Source organism: Canis lupus, chromosome 6 (assembly GCF_048164855.1).
Source record: "Canis lupus baileyi chromosome 6, mCanLup2.hap1, whole genome shotgun sequence".
Lineage (NCBI taxonomy): Eukaryota > Metazoa > Chordata > Mammalia > Carnivora > Canidae > Canis > Canis lupus.
In genome coordinates this window covers 43,299,050-43,315,170 of record NC_132843.1, presented here as the reverse complement: position 1 = coordinate 43,315,170, position 16,121 = coordinate 43,299,050, and the positions used below count along the sequence as shown (strand labels likewise).

The 16,121-nt window shown below is 42.3% G+C and overlaps 1 long non-coding RNA gene across 1 annotated transcript; it reads left to right on the top strand.

The window, feature by feature from the left end:
- The first annotated feature begins 8 nt into the window (after nucleotides 1-8).
- LOC140634708 (uncharacterized) lies at nucleotides 9-10,562 on the top strand. The gene is made up of 2 exons (XR_012032098.1): nucleotides 9-489; nucleotides 9,838-10,562. It is a non-coding gene; the product is annotated as an uncharacterized lncRNA (long non-coding RNA).
- The last annotated feature ends 5,559 nt before the right edge of the window (nucleotides 10,563-16,121 follow it).

The window sequence follows — 16,121 nt, the reverse complement described above, 5'->3', positions numbered from 1 at the left end:
CGGGGGGAGGTTGGTGGCTCGCGGCGGCCTGACCTGCGGGTGCGGCGCGGCGGGGACGCCGGGTGCACCTGACGTCTGGCCCGGCACCGACACTCGGAGGAGCGGAGGCCAGGCCTGCCATCTCACAGGGCCCGCAGCTCCCTGGAGCAGTAGCGCGTTTGCCTGGAAGACATGGCTTTCCTTGGAGGGCTTGGTCCCGCGACCTCCCCACCTTCCGCCCTTCTGACCCCCCCGAGGCTTTGCTCACGTTAACGGAGCACTCGCGGCCTGCTGTGAGCTAACATCAGGAGAATTTTCCTGCTCTGTTTTCTAGAGCCTCAGAGCCCCCAGGAAGGAGCTCTAGATAAAACTGTACAGGGATGACGTTGCGACCGATGACCTGTGAATTGGCCGAAGGAGCTGTGACTCCTGGATTTGGGGTCTGCGGGCAGAGCTGAGATGGTCGGCCATCTGACATTTCTGAGTGGCTTCCCATTTTTTTAAGTTAAGGTAAAATTCACATAACATAAAATTAACTTTTTTATTTTTTTAAAAGATTTATTTATTTATGATACAGAGAGAGAGAGAGGCAGAGACACAGGCAGAGGGAGAAGCAGGCTCCACGCCGGGAGCCCGACGTGGGACTCGATCCCGGGACTGCAGGATCGCGCCCTGGGCCAAAGGCAGGCGCCAAACCGCTGAGCCATCCAGAGATCCCAAATTAACCTTTTAAAAGTGTACAGTGGCATTTAGTACATTCACAGTACTGTGCGATCCCAGCCACCTGTATGTACGTAGTTCCCAGACCTTTACACCACTCTGAAAACCTCCTACGTGTTATATAGTTTCTTCTCATCCCCTTCTCCCCCAGCCCCTGGCAATCACCAATCGATTTCTATCTCCATGCATTTCCCTCTTCTAACATTTCATATAGATGGAATCATACAATATTTGCCCTTTGCGGTCTGGCATCTTTGATTTGGATAATATCTTTGAGGTTCATCCTTCCTGTGGTGTTTTTAGCCTTCATTCCTTTCCATGGCTAAATAATATTCTGTTGTAGGAATGTCCTACTATTTGTTGATTCATTCACTCACTGATCGACATCTGGACTCTTTCCAACTTTTGATTATTGTCCATCCTTCTACTATAAACACAAGTGTACATGTATTTGTTTGAGTATCTTTTTCAATTATTTGGTGTACATGCCAGGAGTTACATTTCTGGGTCATATGGAAATTCTATGTTTAGCTTTTTGAGGAACCACCAAACTGTTTCCCACAGAGGATGAACCATTTTACATCTCTCAAGCAATCAATAGAAAGTTCCCATTTCTCCACACTGTCCAACACTTGTTATTTGGAAAACTATTATTATTATTGATTTCCCAGTGGGTATGAAGGGACACCTCATTCTGGTTTTGGTTTGCATTTCCCTATTAATTAGTGATGTTGAGCATCTTCATGTGCTCATTGGCCATTTGTGTGTGTTCTTTGGAGAGATATCTATTCAAGTCTTTTGCCTATTTTTTTCCTTTGCCCATTTAAAAAATTTAGTTAGCTTTTTTATTGCTGAGTGGTATGAGCTCTTTACCTATCGGGATACCAGACGCCTGTCAGATACACAGTTTGCAAATATTTTCTCCCACACCGTGGGTTATCTTTTCACTTTCTGATAATGTCCTTTAAAACACACATGCCTTTAGTGTCTATTAATTCCAATTGATCTATTTTCCCTTCATTGCTTATGCATTCAGTGTCATATCTAAGAATCTATCATCAAATCCAAAATCATGAGCATTTACCTCTGTGTTTTCTTCTAAGAGTTTTATAAGAGCACTTCTATTTAGGTGGTTGATCCATTTTGAATTAATTCTTATATATGGTATAAGGCCTGGGTCCAGCTTAATTCTTTTGCATGTGGATATCCAGTTGTCCCAGTACCATTTGTTAAAGAGACTGTCTTTTCCCCAATAAATGGCCATGGCTCACTTGTCAGAAATCAATTAGCCATAGACAAATGGAAAAAATCAAATATTATTTAAAAGCTGCTTAAATGCAGGGCACCTGGGTGGCTCAGTTAATTAAGTGTCTGACTCTTGACTTTGGCTCAGGTCATGATCTCATGGTTGTGTGAGGTTGAACTACATGCTCAGTGGGGAGTCTGCTCAAGATTATTTCCCTCTACCTCTCCCCTCCATGCTCTCCCTCTAAAATAAATAAATAAATCTTTAAAAAAATAACAAAATAAAATAAAAAAATAAAAGCTGCTTAAATGCAAATTAACCCAACCCAAGCTGGAAATTGCACAGGCCAACATTTTGACAGATAAAATAATATGCAAATAATGATCTTTGATAAATTAGGGAAATGAATTACAATGAACAGAATCACAAAATAATAAGTTCTTTCTTAAAGATTTATTTATGCATGCATGCACACACATGCACAAGTGAGAGGAGGGCCAGAAGGAGAGAGAATCTCAAGCAGACTCTCCCCACTGAGCACAGAGCCTGACATGGGGCTCAATCTCATAAACCTGAGATCATGACCTGAGCTGAAATCACAAGTCCAATACTTAACCAACTGAGCCAACCAGGTGCCCCTACAATAATAAGTTCTTAAAAGGGAAGGGACATTTGAGGGTCACAAACTCTAACTCTAATATGTAAGCACCCTCTGCAGAATCCCTAAGGAAGGTCTGCTCAGCCAGATCTGTTGTTTTGGGAGCTTTTGGTGTTGTACATTAGTGAGGGGTTGAATCAACCCTAATGGAACAAAAAGACGCATAAAATGAGTTAGGAATATTTTCTTTTCTATTTTTTGGTATAGTTTGAGAAGGATTCATGTTAATTCTTCTTTCTTTTAAGATTTATTTGAGAGAGAGAGAGAGAGAGAACAAGCAAGTGCAGAGGGAAGACATAAGGAGAGGAGAGAGAATCCTCAGATTCTCACTGAGCTTGGAGCCCAACACAGTCGATTTCATGACCCCGAGATCAAGACCTAAGCTGAAATCAAGAGTCGGCCACTTAAGTAACTGAGCAACCCAGGCACCCCAGTGTTAATTCTTCTTTAAGGATGTCGTAGAATTCACCTGAGAAGCCATCTTGTCCTGCCTTTGGGGGGAGTTTTGAACACTAATTCAATCTTGGTTTTTTTTTTTTTTAGAAGTATGTTCCAATATCCTCTTCCCTCTTGAGTCAGTTTTGATAATTTGTGTGTTTCTAGGAGTTTGTCCGTTTCATCTGTCCAATTTGTTGGTGTACAATTGTTCATAGTATTCTCTTCTCCTCACTGCAAGCATTATAGTAATGCCCTCACCTTTATTCCTGATTTTATTTGCATCTTCTCCTTTTTTTCTTAGTTTACCTAAAGATTCATCAATGTTGTTGAGCTTTTCAAATTTTTCATTTTAATTGTTGTACGTTTAAGCTCCAGAATTATTCCATTTGCTTCCTTTTAATAATTTCTATATCTCTTGATACCCTCTGTTTATATTTTGATTGTTCTCTGGCTTCCTTTAGTTCTCTGTCCAAAGTTTCTTTCAGCTATTTGAACATATTTTTTAAAGATTTTATTTATTTATTTGAGAGAGGGAGTGAGCAAGAGAGAGAACACGTGAGCAGGGATAGGGGGAGAGGGAGAAGCAGGCTCCCTGCTGAGCAGGAAGCCCAACATGGGGCTTGATCCCACAACCCTGAGATCATGACCTGAGCTGAAGGCAGACGCTTAACCAACTGAACCATCTAGGCACCCCACTATTTGAACATATTTAAGATCGTTCCTTTAAAGTCTTGGTTTGGGATGCCTGGGTGGCTCAGCAGTTAAGCATCTGCCTTTGGCTCAGGGCATGATCCTGGAGTCCCAGGATCAAGTCCCACATCAGGCTTCCTGCATGGAGCCTGTTCTCTCTCTACCTGTGTCTCTGCCTCTGTGTGTGTACGTGTGTGTGTCTCATGAATAAATAAATAAAATCTTAAAAAATAAATAAATAAGTCTTGGTCTTAGGAAGTCCAATATCTGGGCTTCCTCAGGGATGGTTTCTGTCCATTTTTTCCCCCTGAGTTATGCATTTCTTTTTCTTTGCTTTGTAACTTTTTGTTGAAAATTGCACATTTTGAATATTATAACTCTGGAAATTAGATTCTGTTCCCCCTTTGGAAGGTTTGCTGTTATTTCTTGTTAAGGGTTACAATCATCCATTTATTCAGTGATATTTCCAAACTGTTTTTTGCAGACTGTATTCCTTATCATGTGTAGTCACTGAAGTCTCTGTTCTGTTATCTGTCAGCCACCGACCAAACACAGATTTCTTTAAACACCTGGAGGCAAGAAGAAACAAAACAAAAAGCAAACAACCAGACCAAAACAAAACTAAAAGGAAACACTCTTGATCTTTTAAGATTGTCTCTGAGCTGGGCATCTCTGCTCCGCCTTTCTAGGACACCTGCCACTCTGCTTTAGCCTTTACTTTCTGCTTGCATGAAGCCCAGAGATTAGCCAAAGGTGTATACCTTGGGTCTCTCAGGTCTTTTCTCAGCATTTTTCTGGCCCTGGGCACAGTCTATGCCTCGACTACCTGGTATATGAAGTAGCCCTTCAAAACCCTTCCTCCTCAGTCTCCTTTTCCCAGGTCTTTCTGGTTTGTCAGCTTCTTACCCTATCTTCCTTCCCTTGCCCCAGACAGCTATGTGTAGTACATGTCTTTAAATGCTTTCAACAGATACTACCTGGGAATGGCTCCATCCAGAGCCATTCAGCACTCCCTCAGAAAACTGCCAGCCAGGTCAATGTGCACGGCCACATGTTTGAGAACAAGGTCCATATTGTTGTTCCCAGGGCTGTTGCTGGGAACAGCAAAAAAGCTGATTCTATCAGTGTTTGCCAACTTAATGGTTGCTTAAATGGAGGGACTGAGGCTTGGAGCTTCTTATCTGCCATTTTCCATGACATCTTCCTGAGTAGCCTCACTTTCAGCACTGATCACTATTGATTGAAATTTTGTCCTTGATACTATGCTTTTCTTATTTCCTTCCTGTCTTGTGAACTTCACCTCCACTGCCCATCCTTGCTTCCAGGCCTTGGGGGCTGGAGGGGCTGTCCTCACTGTATACACTTTTCTTGGGGAACCCAAGTACTCCTAGAGCTACCACATCTGTGTTGATGAAGCCTGGCACTGAGTCTCCAATTTAGTCCTTAGAGCCCCAGACATGTGGACAACTGTTCTCAGACTGTTCCACTTAGAAATACCACAGGGCCATTCTAGTAAAGCCATGTAAGTAAATTCTGTCTAAAAGGATGGAACAAGAAGAGGCATGTCCTGGGGCACCTAGGTGGCTCAGCAGATGAGTGTCTGTCTTTGGCTCAGTTCGTGATCCTGGGGTCCTGGGACTGAGTCCCACATTAGGCTCCCTCTGGGGAGCCTGCTGCTCCCTCTGCCTATGCCTTGCCTCTCTCTGTGTGTCTCTCATGAATGAATAAATAAAATTTTAAAAAAAGAAGAAGAAGAAGGGGCATATCCTTACTCTTATTCTTCCTATTTAGAATACAGAGGTAATAGCCAGAGCTCAAGCTGCCATCTTGGAGTGTGATGATCATGAGGATTGTGAAGCACAAAATGGAAGGAACTCTGACAATTGTGGAGGTTCTAGCTCAGAATTGCTTACATCCTTAGTCTCAGGATGGAAAAACAACCTTTATCTGTTTAGGTAATTGTTATTTTGTGATTCCTTCACATGCAGCTAAACAAAGCTTACTTAATACACCAAGCCATCCCAGCCCTCTTCCCCTTACATCATTGGCTCCACCAGCTACCCTAAACTCCCCGTGCAAGCTATTACAAGGGCTTACTCACTTGCCTGCCTCACTGCCTTGGAACATCTCCAGAGCAAAGATTGTCCATTTCTCAGATTCTTGCCATGCAATCAGCTTCTTTAAGGCAAGAAAGGGTGGGATCAGGAATGGACATTGGTTGGGTCCCAATTCTATGTGCTTTACATTTTATTTGTTAATTGTTGGAGAAACTCTGTGAGGGGCAGCACATTGTTCTTGCTCTTTTACATATGAGGAAACAGAGGTTCACAGAGACAAGGAGGCTTCTCAAATGTGCATAGATGATGAGCGGAAGTCTAAGTATGGAACTCAAGTCCACCTGGCCTGACACCACACACCTCTCTCCCCCGCTAGAAACTTCCATGGCAGGGCCCCAGCAGTGCTGGGTCAAGTGATCCTTGATGAATTAATTCCCTTCATGGTTCTCCTTTGAGGTCATCACCATCAGCTGCTTTTCACATGCTGGTTTGTGAGGGATAGGGAAGTGTCTTTTTCGACCTGCTCTCAGTTTGTGATGGGATGGCTTCTGTCTCAGGTTTTTTGGTGTTCTGGGGGGTTATGTTTTCTTTTTTAATCTTTTTTTAAGATTTATTTATTTATTTTAGAGGGAAAGAGAGAGAGAGAAAGCACAAGTGGGAGGGACAGAGGGAGCAGAAGAGAGAACCTTTAGCAGACTTTGCACTGAGCGCAGAGCCAATGTGGGGCTCGATCCCACAGTCCTGAGATCATGACCTGAGCTGAAACCAAGAGCCAGACATTTAACTGACTGTGCCACCAGCCTCCCTACCCCGATTATGTGTGTGTGTATTTAACACTGGGAGACAGTGGGGGGTAGTGGAGACCACATGAACTTGAGAACCAGGTGCACCTGGGCTTGAAATCCATCTCTTCTGGGGCACCTGGGTGGCTCAGTCATTAAGCATCTGCCTTCGGCTCAGGGTGTAATCCTGGGGTCCTGCCATCAAGTCCTATATTGGGCTCCCTGCAGGGAGCCTGTTTTTCCCTCTGCCTATATGTTTGCCTCTGTGTCTCTCATGAATAAATAAAATCTTAAAACAAAACAAAACAAAACAAAAGAAATCCATCTCTTCCACTTATTACTGCATGGCCCAGGATAGGTACTTAGTCTTGCTGGGCATACATTCTTCATCTGGGAAGGGTATAATGATATCTGCTGAAGACGGTGGGAGAATTAAAAGGGAAATAGGAAAAAAAAAAAAAAGGGAAATAGGATAACAGTGGCCAGAGAACAACTGGCTTGCAGCAAATATAAGCCATCCTTCTGCCTCTACCTCCTTCCTCTATTTGAGGTGGGAGCTTGATTTTGTTTAACATCGAAATGACAGACTTTTACTGTTCACAAATATTCTACACCACCCACTTCTGGGGTGCCATACTTCTCTGTCCTGTTGAGCAGGACTGACAGTGTGACTTTGACCAATGTCAACAGAAGTGCTGTGTGGCAGCTCTGGACAGAAGCTCTAACATCCTGGGCATGTTTCGCCTGCTCTCTTATCCTTCTGACAGATCAGCTGTGTTCCAGACAGAAGCAGCTCCACTAGACTGGATCCACAGCTAGCATAACGAGGGCCATGTCCTTTGTGCAGGAAACATATCTGCGTTGTTGTAAGCCACTGAGACCCAGAGCCATTTGTCATTGCAGAGTAGCTTAGGCTGATCTGATCTATACCTTTGACATTTGGCATCCTATAGTTCCATGCAATATTTTTCCTTGTAAACTTTTCTGGAAGGTTCATTTAATGAACTTATGGTTTTCATGGTGGGTACTTAAAAATAAGCAGTTATTTCTTGTTACAAAACAAGCAGTTTCCTTGTTATGAAAACTGTATACGTTGTAGAAGACACTTTGCCCATCTTATGTCTTTTTCTGGTATTTCTTCTACAGTTTTCTTCATCGAGAGTTTGGTAGAATTTTTTAAAAAGATTTTTATTTATTAATTTGAGAGAGAGAGAACCAGCAGAGGGGAGAGGCAGAGGGAGAGGGAGAAGCAGACTCCCCATGGATCAGGGAGCCCCATGTGGGGCTTGATCCCAGGACCCTGGGATCATGACCTGAGCTGAAGGCAGACACTCAACTGACTGAGCCATCCAGGTACCCCTGGTAGTTTTTGAAGCTGGGAGCCTTGTTGGCCCCAGGTCCATTCTTCCCATGTGCCCTCTGGCTCACAGTAATATATGAGGTCTCTAACAAGGTTTTCAGGGCACCTCACACAGAAGGTGGGAGGCATTCAGGTTTGAGACATCTCCATCTTACACCCCGATAGTTCTATAACTAATATGCCTTCTCCAGTCATAAAGCTATAGAGCCTATGCTTGTTTAACACCATGCTGAAAGAGTTTCATCACTAACCACTCTGCTCCTAGCAAATACCTAGTTGTCAATGTCCTCATGAGGAGATCAGACCAGGTCACCTGCCTTCTTACTTTCCCTGTCCTTCCAGAATCAGAGAAGTTGTCACAAGCCAGCCTCTCTACTTCTCCATTTTCCAAGGCAGCTGTTTGCAATTTAATTTTTTTTTTCTGACTCTTGAAGTCTAAAAAATTTTTATTGTAATTCAGGGGATTTCTCATTATGATAGTGACAGAGTAGCCTATACTAGTTTATTCCTCTAGCAAACAATGATAACTCTAGACAAGGTGGTTTAGAAATACATAATTTTGAAGTACGGAAGAGCAGCTAGAAGCAGGCAGAAACTGGAAGGTACTTGACTTGGGGAAGAAAACTGCACTGTGGGGTCTTGTTTTTTATGGTTTTTTCCCAGGGGGCATGACCAGTCTGTGACAGCATGGGGTAACTAAAAGTCAAGCAGAAAGACAGAGTCACAGCCACATTCAGACTTTCTTTGAGATGCACAGTCAGGTACCCAAAACCTGAGGATGGAGCCATTGCAGGGTGAGCTCCCCAAATCTATATATAAATTCCACCTTGAATCCTTGGCCATTCCCTAAACTGTATGACGATATTAGCAGAGATGAAGGACATTTTCTGACAGTGAAAGAGACACATCAGGAAGATATCACCATCCCATGTATGTTCCTGGTCCTAGAGCTTCTGAGCACTTGAAAGAAACACCAAGGGGCACCTAGATGGCTCAGTGGCTAAGCACCTGCCTTTGGCTCAGGTCATGATCCCAGGGTCCTAGGATTGAGTCCCACATCAGGCTCCCCACAGGGAGCCTGCTTCTCCCTCTGCCTATGTCTCTGCCTCTCTCTCTGTGTCTCTCATGAATAAATAAATAAAATCTTAAAATAAATAAAAAGAATTAATCCAAATTGTAGGACATGCTGCTGGTGTCATGGAACTGCTCAGTGTGGGGAATGCTTCCACCAAATCTGGTGTCAGAAGCATTATGGGGGTGGTAGTAGGAGACCAGAGGAGGACTGAGCTTTTGTTTATCCACATAAGGCAACACTCAGGTTGCAGGGATTGGGACCTGATATGGTGGGGGGCATTATTCAGCCCTCAACCCTCAAAGATTCGCGTCCATCCCACATGCAACACACTCACCCCGTTCTGGCATCCCCAAGTCTCAACCCATGACAGTATCAACTCAAGCCCCAAATCGTGTCTAAATTTCCCCAGTCTGAAATTTCCAAATGTCATCATGTGTATCATCTTAATCAGGTAAGGAGGAGACCCTGGGCATGGTGCATCCTGGAACAAAGTTCCCTTCTGTCTGTGGACCAGTAAAACTAGAAAACGAGTTAACTGTTTCCAAAATTCAATTGTGGGACCAACACAGGATAACAGGTACAGACACTCCCATTCCAAATGGGAGAAAATGGAGGAAGAAAGGAATCACCAGCCCCAAGCAATTTTGAACTCCATCTGGGTAAACTCTATTGGGTCACAAGACCCAGGAGGGATCCTTTATGGCTCCAGGACCCCCTGAGTCATGTTTTTTTTTCTTGAGGGGTAGCTGAGCAGATTTGCCAGCCTGTTTACTGCCTCTAGAATGCAGGGAGTCCGACGGCCTTCTTTCATATAATCCTCTGTCTCTTTCAGGTAGAGCTTGCAGGCTTCTGCCGACACAGGATTCTCCAACGCCTTGTGCATGTCACAGGTGCGACACCATAAACACAAGCTTCCTCCACAGACATTTCCTGAGTTCTCCTATCACCACCCTGGGCCTCTGTTCCAGTGGCTGAGGGAACCCACAGTTCACATGGCTGGTCGCTCCAACACTAGCAAGTGGTCTGCTTTCTGGACAGCTAGCAAATCTCCTTATTTTGCGTTCTGTGATCTGGTTAGCCTGAGAGTTTCCCAAATCAAGTCTTGGCTTTTTTTTTTTTTTTAATTTATTTAGTTAAGCAAATCCCTACTCACAACCCCAAGATCAAGAGCCACATATCCTATCAAATGAGCCAGCCAGGTGTTCCTAGTGTTGGCTCTTCTTATCTTAACAGTTCTCCCCTGCTCAACATATCTGTTACTTCTCGAATTTTACTATAAGCAGCACTTTTTTTAAAAACAAATATTGTCTATTATAGATATTGAACTCCCAATTTAAAAATCTTCCCACAGGGAAGCCAGGGTGGCTCAGCGGTTTAGCGCTGCCTTCAGTCCAGGGCCTGATCCTGGAGACCTGGGATCGAGTCCCACGTCTGGCTCCCTGCATGGAGCCTGCTTTTTCCCTCTGCCTGTGTCTCTGCCTCTTTCTCTCTGTCTCTCATGAATAAATAAATAAAATCTTTAAAAATAAATAAATAAAAATCTTCCCACAAACACAACTCCCGTGCCAGGTGGTTTCCGTAGTAAATTCCATCCAACATTTAAGGAAAAAATAATGCCAATCTCACACAAACCCTTTCAGAGCACAAAGAAGGAAGGAGTAGTTTCCAATCGGTTTGATGATGCCAGCAACCATCTTGAAACCAAAATATACAGAGATGCTATGAGAAGAGAAAATCATAGGCCAATACCCCTTGTGAACATGGATACATACATTACATACATCTTTAACAAAATATTAATGAATGGAACCCAGCAATATATAAAAAAAAGCAACACATCATTCTAAATGGGATTTATCCTTTGGGTGCAAAGTTGGTATCATATGGGAAATCAATTGTCATCCATTGTATGAACAGAATAAAGAAGAAAAACCATGTGGCCATCTCAGTAGATGTAGAAAAAGAACTTGAAAAATTCTTTACTCATTCATAATAAAAATCTCCGAAAACTAGGAATACAAGACAATTTCCTCATTCTGACAAACACTATCTATGAGAAACCTATAGCTAATAAAGGTAAAATATTGAATGTTTTCCCCTAAGACTGAGAAGAAGGCAAGACTGTCTGTTCTCAATTCTATTCAGCATTGTGCTGGAGCTCCTAATGATTGCAATCAGGCAAAGAAAAGTAAATACAAGGCATAAAGATCAGAAAGGAAAGAGAAAAACCATATCTGCATCTAACATAACCATCTATAAGGCAGCTACAAAATAACCACTGGAACTAATAAGTGACTTTAGTAAAATCACATTATACAAAGTTAACACACAAAAATTAAGTGTATTTTGATATACTTACAGCAAGCAATGAAAAATGAAAAATTTTAAAGCCCTTTTTAATAGCATCCAAAACAAGAAGAAAGTACTTCAGAAAAAAGTTATCAAAGTACATGCAAAAACTCTACCATAGAAACAACATGAAAATCATGAGAAAATTCAAGAAAACCCACATAAATGGAGAAATGTATCATGTCTATGGAGTAGAAGATGTTGAGTTTCCCCAAAATTATCTATAAATTCAATGTCATACTAATTATAGTCTCAATTAAATTAAAATATATTTTGGTAGAAACTGACAGGTTGATTAAAAAATCCAAATGGAGGGGTACCTGAGTGGCTTAGTCGGGTGAGTATCCAACTCTTGTGTTTTGGCTCAGGTCATGATCTCAGGGTTGTGAGATCAAGCTTACCATTGGGCTCTGTGCTGGGCATGGAGTCCGCTGGGGCATCCCTCTCTCTCTCTCTCTCTCTCTCTCTACCCCTCCCCCAGCTCATGCACACACATATACTCTTTCTCTCTCTCTCTCAAAAAAAAAAATTATAATGGAAATGTAAAGAGCCTAGAATAGCCCAAACAATCTTGAAATAGAATAACTGGGGATCCTGGGTGGCTTAGCAGTTGAGCATCTGCCCTTGGCCCAGGGCATGATTCCGGAATCCAGGATGGAGTCCCGCATCAGGCTCCCTGCATGGAGCCTGCTTCTGCTCCCTCTGCCTAAGTCTCTGCCTCTGTGTGTGTGTCTCTCATGAATAAATAAATACATCTTTAAAAAAAAAAAAAGAAAATAAATAGAACAACAGGAGGACTCACCGAACCTGATTTCAAGACTCCTATAATGCTATAGTAACCAAGACAGGATGGTACTAGCATATAGGCAAATGAATCAATGGAACAGAATAGAGTCTAATAGATAATCAATTGATGCCAAGGTAACTCAATAGGGAAAGGAAAGTTTTTTCAACAAACAGTGCTGGAACTATTGGATAAATGTAGGGGGAAAAAATGAACCTTGTCTTCTATTTAAGTCATAGATTTAAACGTAAATGCTAACACTGGATACCTTCTAGAAAAAAAATTAAATGATTATTTTCATGACCTTGCAAAAGGGAAAGTTTTCTCAGAGCAGACACAAACACAAAAACATTAAACATAAAATTAAAAATTGATTAGATTGGTTATTTTTGAAATGAAATATTCCTGCTTCTTGAAAGACACCATCAATGAAACAAAAAGACAAGTCAGATTGTTGGAAAATATTTGCAATACATACATTCGACAAAAGACCTATATCCAGAATTTATAAAGAACTCCTACAAACAAATAACAAAACACCAACCATCCAGTTAAAAATGGGCAAAAGATTCGTCCAGATACCTAACAAAAGGAGATATATAAATGGATAAAAGGAACATGAAAACATGTCCAACATCGTTAGTTGCCAGGGAAATGCAAGTTAAAACCACAAGTTGTCATCCTCGAGAATGACTAATATTAAAGAGTGACAACAGCAGATGTGTTGAGGGGGCTAAGCAACTGGAGCTCTCATACTGGTAGTAGGGTAAAATGGAAACTTGGAAAATGTACACATGCATCCATCCTATGACCCTGTACTTCCGTTCCTAAGTATTTCTCCAAGAGAAATAAAACATACTGTCCAGAACAACTCTTGAATAAGAATCTTTGTAGCAGCTTCATTCACAATTGCCAAAAACTGAAAACAGCTCCAAAATCTATCATCAGAATAGATAAACAAATTGTTGTGGAATACTTAGCAATTAGAATAATGTAGTGAGAGGTGCCCAGCTGGCTCAGTCAGTGGAGTGTGCAACTCTTGATCTCGGGTTCGTGAGTTCAAGACCTGCATTGGGAATAGAAATGACTAAAAAAATAAAATCTTAGAATAAAACTAACATAGTGATACATGTGCAACAACATGAGTGAATCTCAAAGATATCCTAGTGAAAGGAGTCAGACATGAAAGAGTACCTGCTGTACCATACCATGTTTATAAAGGGTAGGAATGGATGAAAACATCTATGGGCTAGAAATCAGAGCAGTGATTTCCTGTGGGGGTGAAAGGGACCTGAAAGGGACATTCGAGAACTTTCAGGGTGTTAGAACCATATATTCCATCAGAGTCGTGGTTACATGGGTGTATACACTCACCTAGGTCCGCTCAACTATGTATTTAATACCTGTGTTTCACTGTATATAAAATTTAATGTATTATATGTAGTATAGATAAATATATGCAACACATAAAAATATATATATTTGTTATGGGCACTCCAATATCCAAAGAAGTGCTAGTTAAGGTACAGATCAAAAGGAAAATAAAATACATGTCACTGCGATTTTTTCCTCTTTTTTTGGCCACAGTAAAGACATGATGCCTTAAGTTAAAATACATAATAAAGATTTTCAAGTGTTGTATGTTGTCTTTTCTTTCGCCTTTACTTCTCTACAGTCTAAGCTTAAAAAGTCTTTGCCCAGACAGAAATTTGGGGGAAAAAAATTTTTTTTTCTTCTCATTTCTCTGTAATCTGTCCAGAACCCATTTGGAGGGAAGAATGCCTGACTGCAATGGGGCAAGAGCAAAGGCCTTTCTTTTCACAGTGACATTCCCTCCCCTGGGCTCCCTCCCCTGGGCTCCTTGCTTCTAGGTGTCTGCTGCCTCCGGCCAAAGGGAAGAGGTGGCAGCTGTTTGCGGAGAGCCTGAACCAAAGGGAAGAGGTGGCAGCTGTTTGCGGAGAGCCTGAGAGTGTCAGCCTCTCCACAAAGGGGCGCAGTCCCTTCCCTGCACATGACCATCTTTCTCTAAATGGCCTCATTTTCTGGTTCATACAGCTTGAAATTAGCTTGGTTTCTTGAAGTTAAAACAAAGGCATAGTCCTGAAAATGCTCAAAAAAAAAAAAACAACAAAACAGAAATCATCCCCTGGGGGAAAAAAAACACAGGAAAATCCTCTAAATGGAATAAAAGCATCTTGAAATATATATGCGTATTATACACGAACCCCAGGAGTGGTGACCGTTGAGTGATTGGATCCAGTCTGTGGCATCAGATGCGGGGTGGGGGGCTGGGGTGCATGGAAGCATATGTAGTTATTTCAGTGCCAGGCTTAGTGGCACCTACACTTTATCCTCCAGCTCCAGAGCAGCTGGTCTTGGCGTAAGTTGAAAAGAACACTCGTGTCTCAGAGCCTTTTCTGAAGCCAGGTCTACATGGCAACCGCTGTTAGCAACAACAACTGGTTCAAGTACAAGAAGCAGCCAGGCAATTATTGTTGATCTCCCATAGATCTTCACAGCACTCTCTTGGAGAGTGTTTCAAGCTGTGAGCCAGAATTATTTGGGATTTGTGAATGCTGCAAAATGCGACATGATGAAGCTGTTTGAGAAATTGTCTACAACTCATAGCTACATGGCTGTTACCCGCTTTTTTCAATCACTAAAAGAGTGCTGCATGGATGCCTGACTCAGGGTACTTTCTGGATTTCTTCTGTTAAAGATGCCAACAGAATCGGCATAAGATCCGCAAGGGAGACATCAGCTGGGTTTTCTTCATTCACATTCATTGGCTGTGAATGACTTTTGGTTGTTCCCAAAAATTCCACCCGCCCCTGTAAAAACAAAGACTTGCCACCATTGAAGATAATAAAAGAATGTGCTGGAAATCAACTATCTTGAAAACCTATGTGCACCCCCCCGTTCATGACAGTATTATTTATCTAGCCACCACATGGCAATAATCTAAGTGTCCATCAACACATGAAAAGATAAAGAAGATGTATCCAATATATATACACCAACCAATGTGATGTACACACACACACACACACACACACAGAGGTAGGGAATATTATTCAGCCATAAAAAGAAGGAACTCCTGCCATTTGCAACAAATAGATGGACCTTGAGGACATGGTGTTGCATGAAATAAGTCAGACAAAGACAAATACGTCATCCCAGTTTTATGTGGTATCTGAAAGGAAAAAAATTAACTCACAGATACAAAGAACAGACTGGTGGTTGCCAGAGGTGGAATGGGAGTGGGAAGTGGGGCAAGTAGATGAAGGGGTCACAAGGTACAAACTTCCAGTTATAAGATGAATACGTCCTCGGCATGTAACACAGCACGGTGACGAGAGTCAACAATACTTTATTGCATATTTGAATGTTCCTAAGAGAGTAGACTTGGAAAGATCTCATCACAGGGAAAGCATTACAACTGCTGGTTGTTAGGGTGTTGGGTGATGGGTGTTAAGCGAGTTTCTTGTGTAATCATCCTGCAATAGATACACATATCAGATCGTTATGTTGTACCCGTAAAACCAAGCAAGGCCCTATGTCAATGACCTCCCTTTCTAAATGAGGAGCTTGCTGTTGGCTCCTGATTTTTACAGGCGAATTTCAGACAGACATCAGGTTGTTGGTAGCTTCCCCCATGGAGATTATTCCCAAGAGGCTTCTCTCACTTGGACACATCAGGCCTGCTGGGCTGATCGTCCCACTTCTCCTGCACACCAACGTGGCATTTCTTTCAGAGTTTTGTCCTTGGCACCACACGATGTAGCGCGTACCGGCCCTGAACATGGCTCGTGGACTCCTCCTCTGCTGAAAGTGGAAGCAAATGGCAGGCTGCTTCTGACATTTTTGCATTCTTTTTCTAATTGTTTCTTCCTCTCTTGCTCCCACTGGATGGTTTCGAGGATGGGGGGTGCTGATGCAAAGCCGATTTTCCAACCTGAAGAATGACCGCTTTTCTTCCTGGG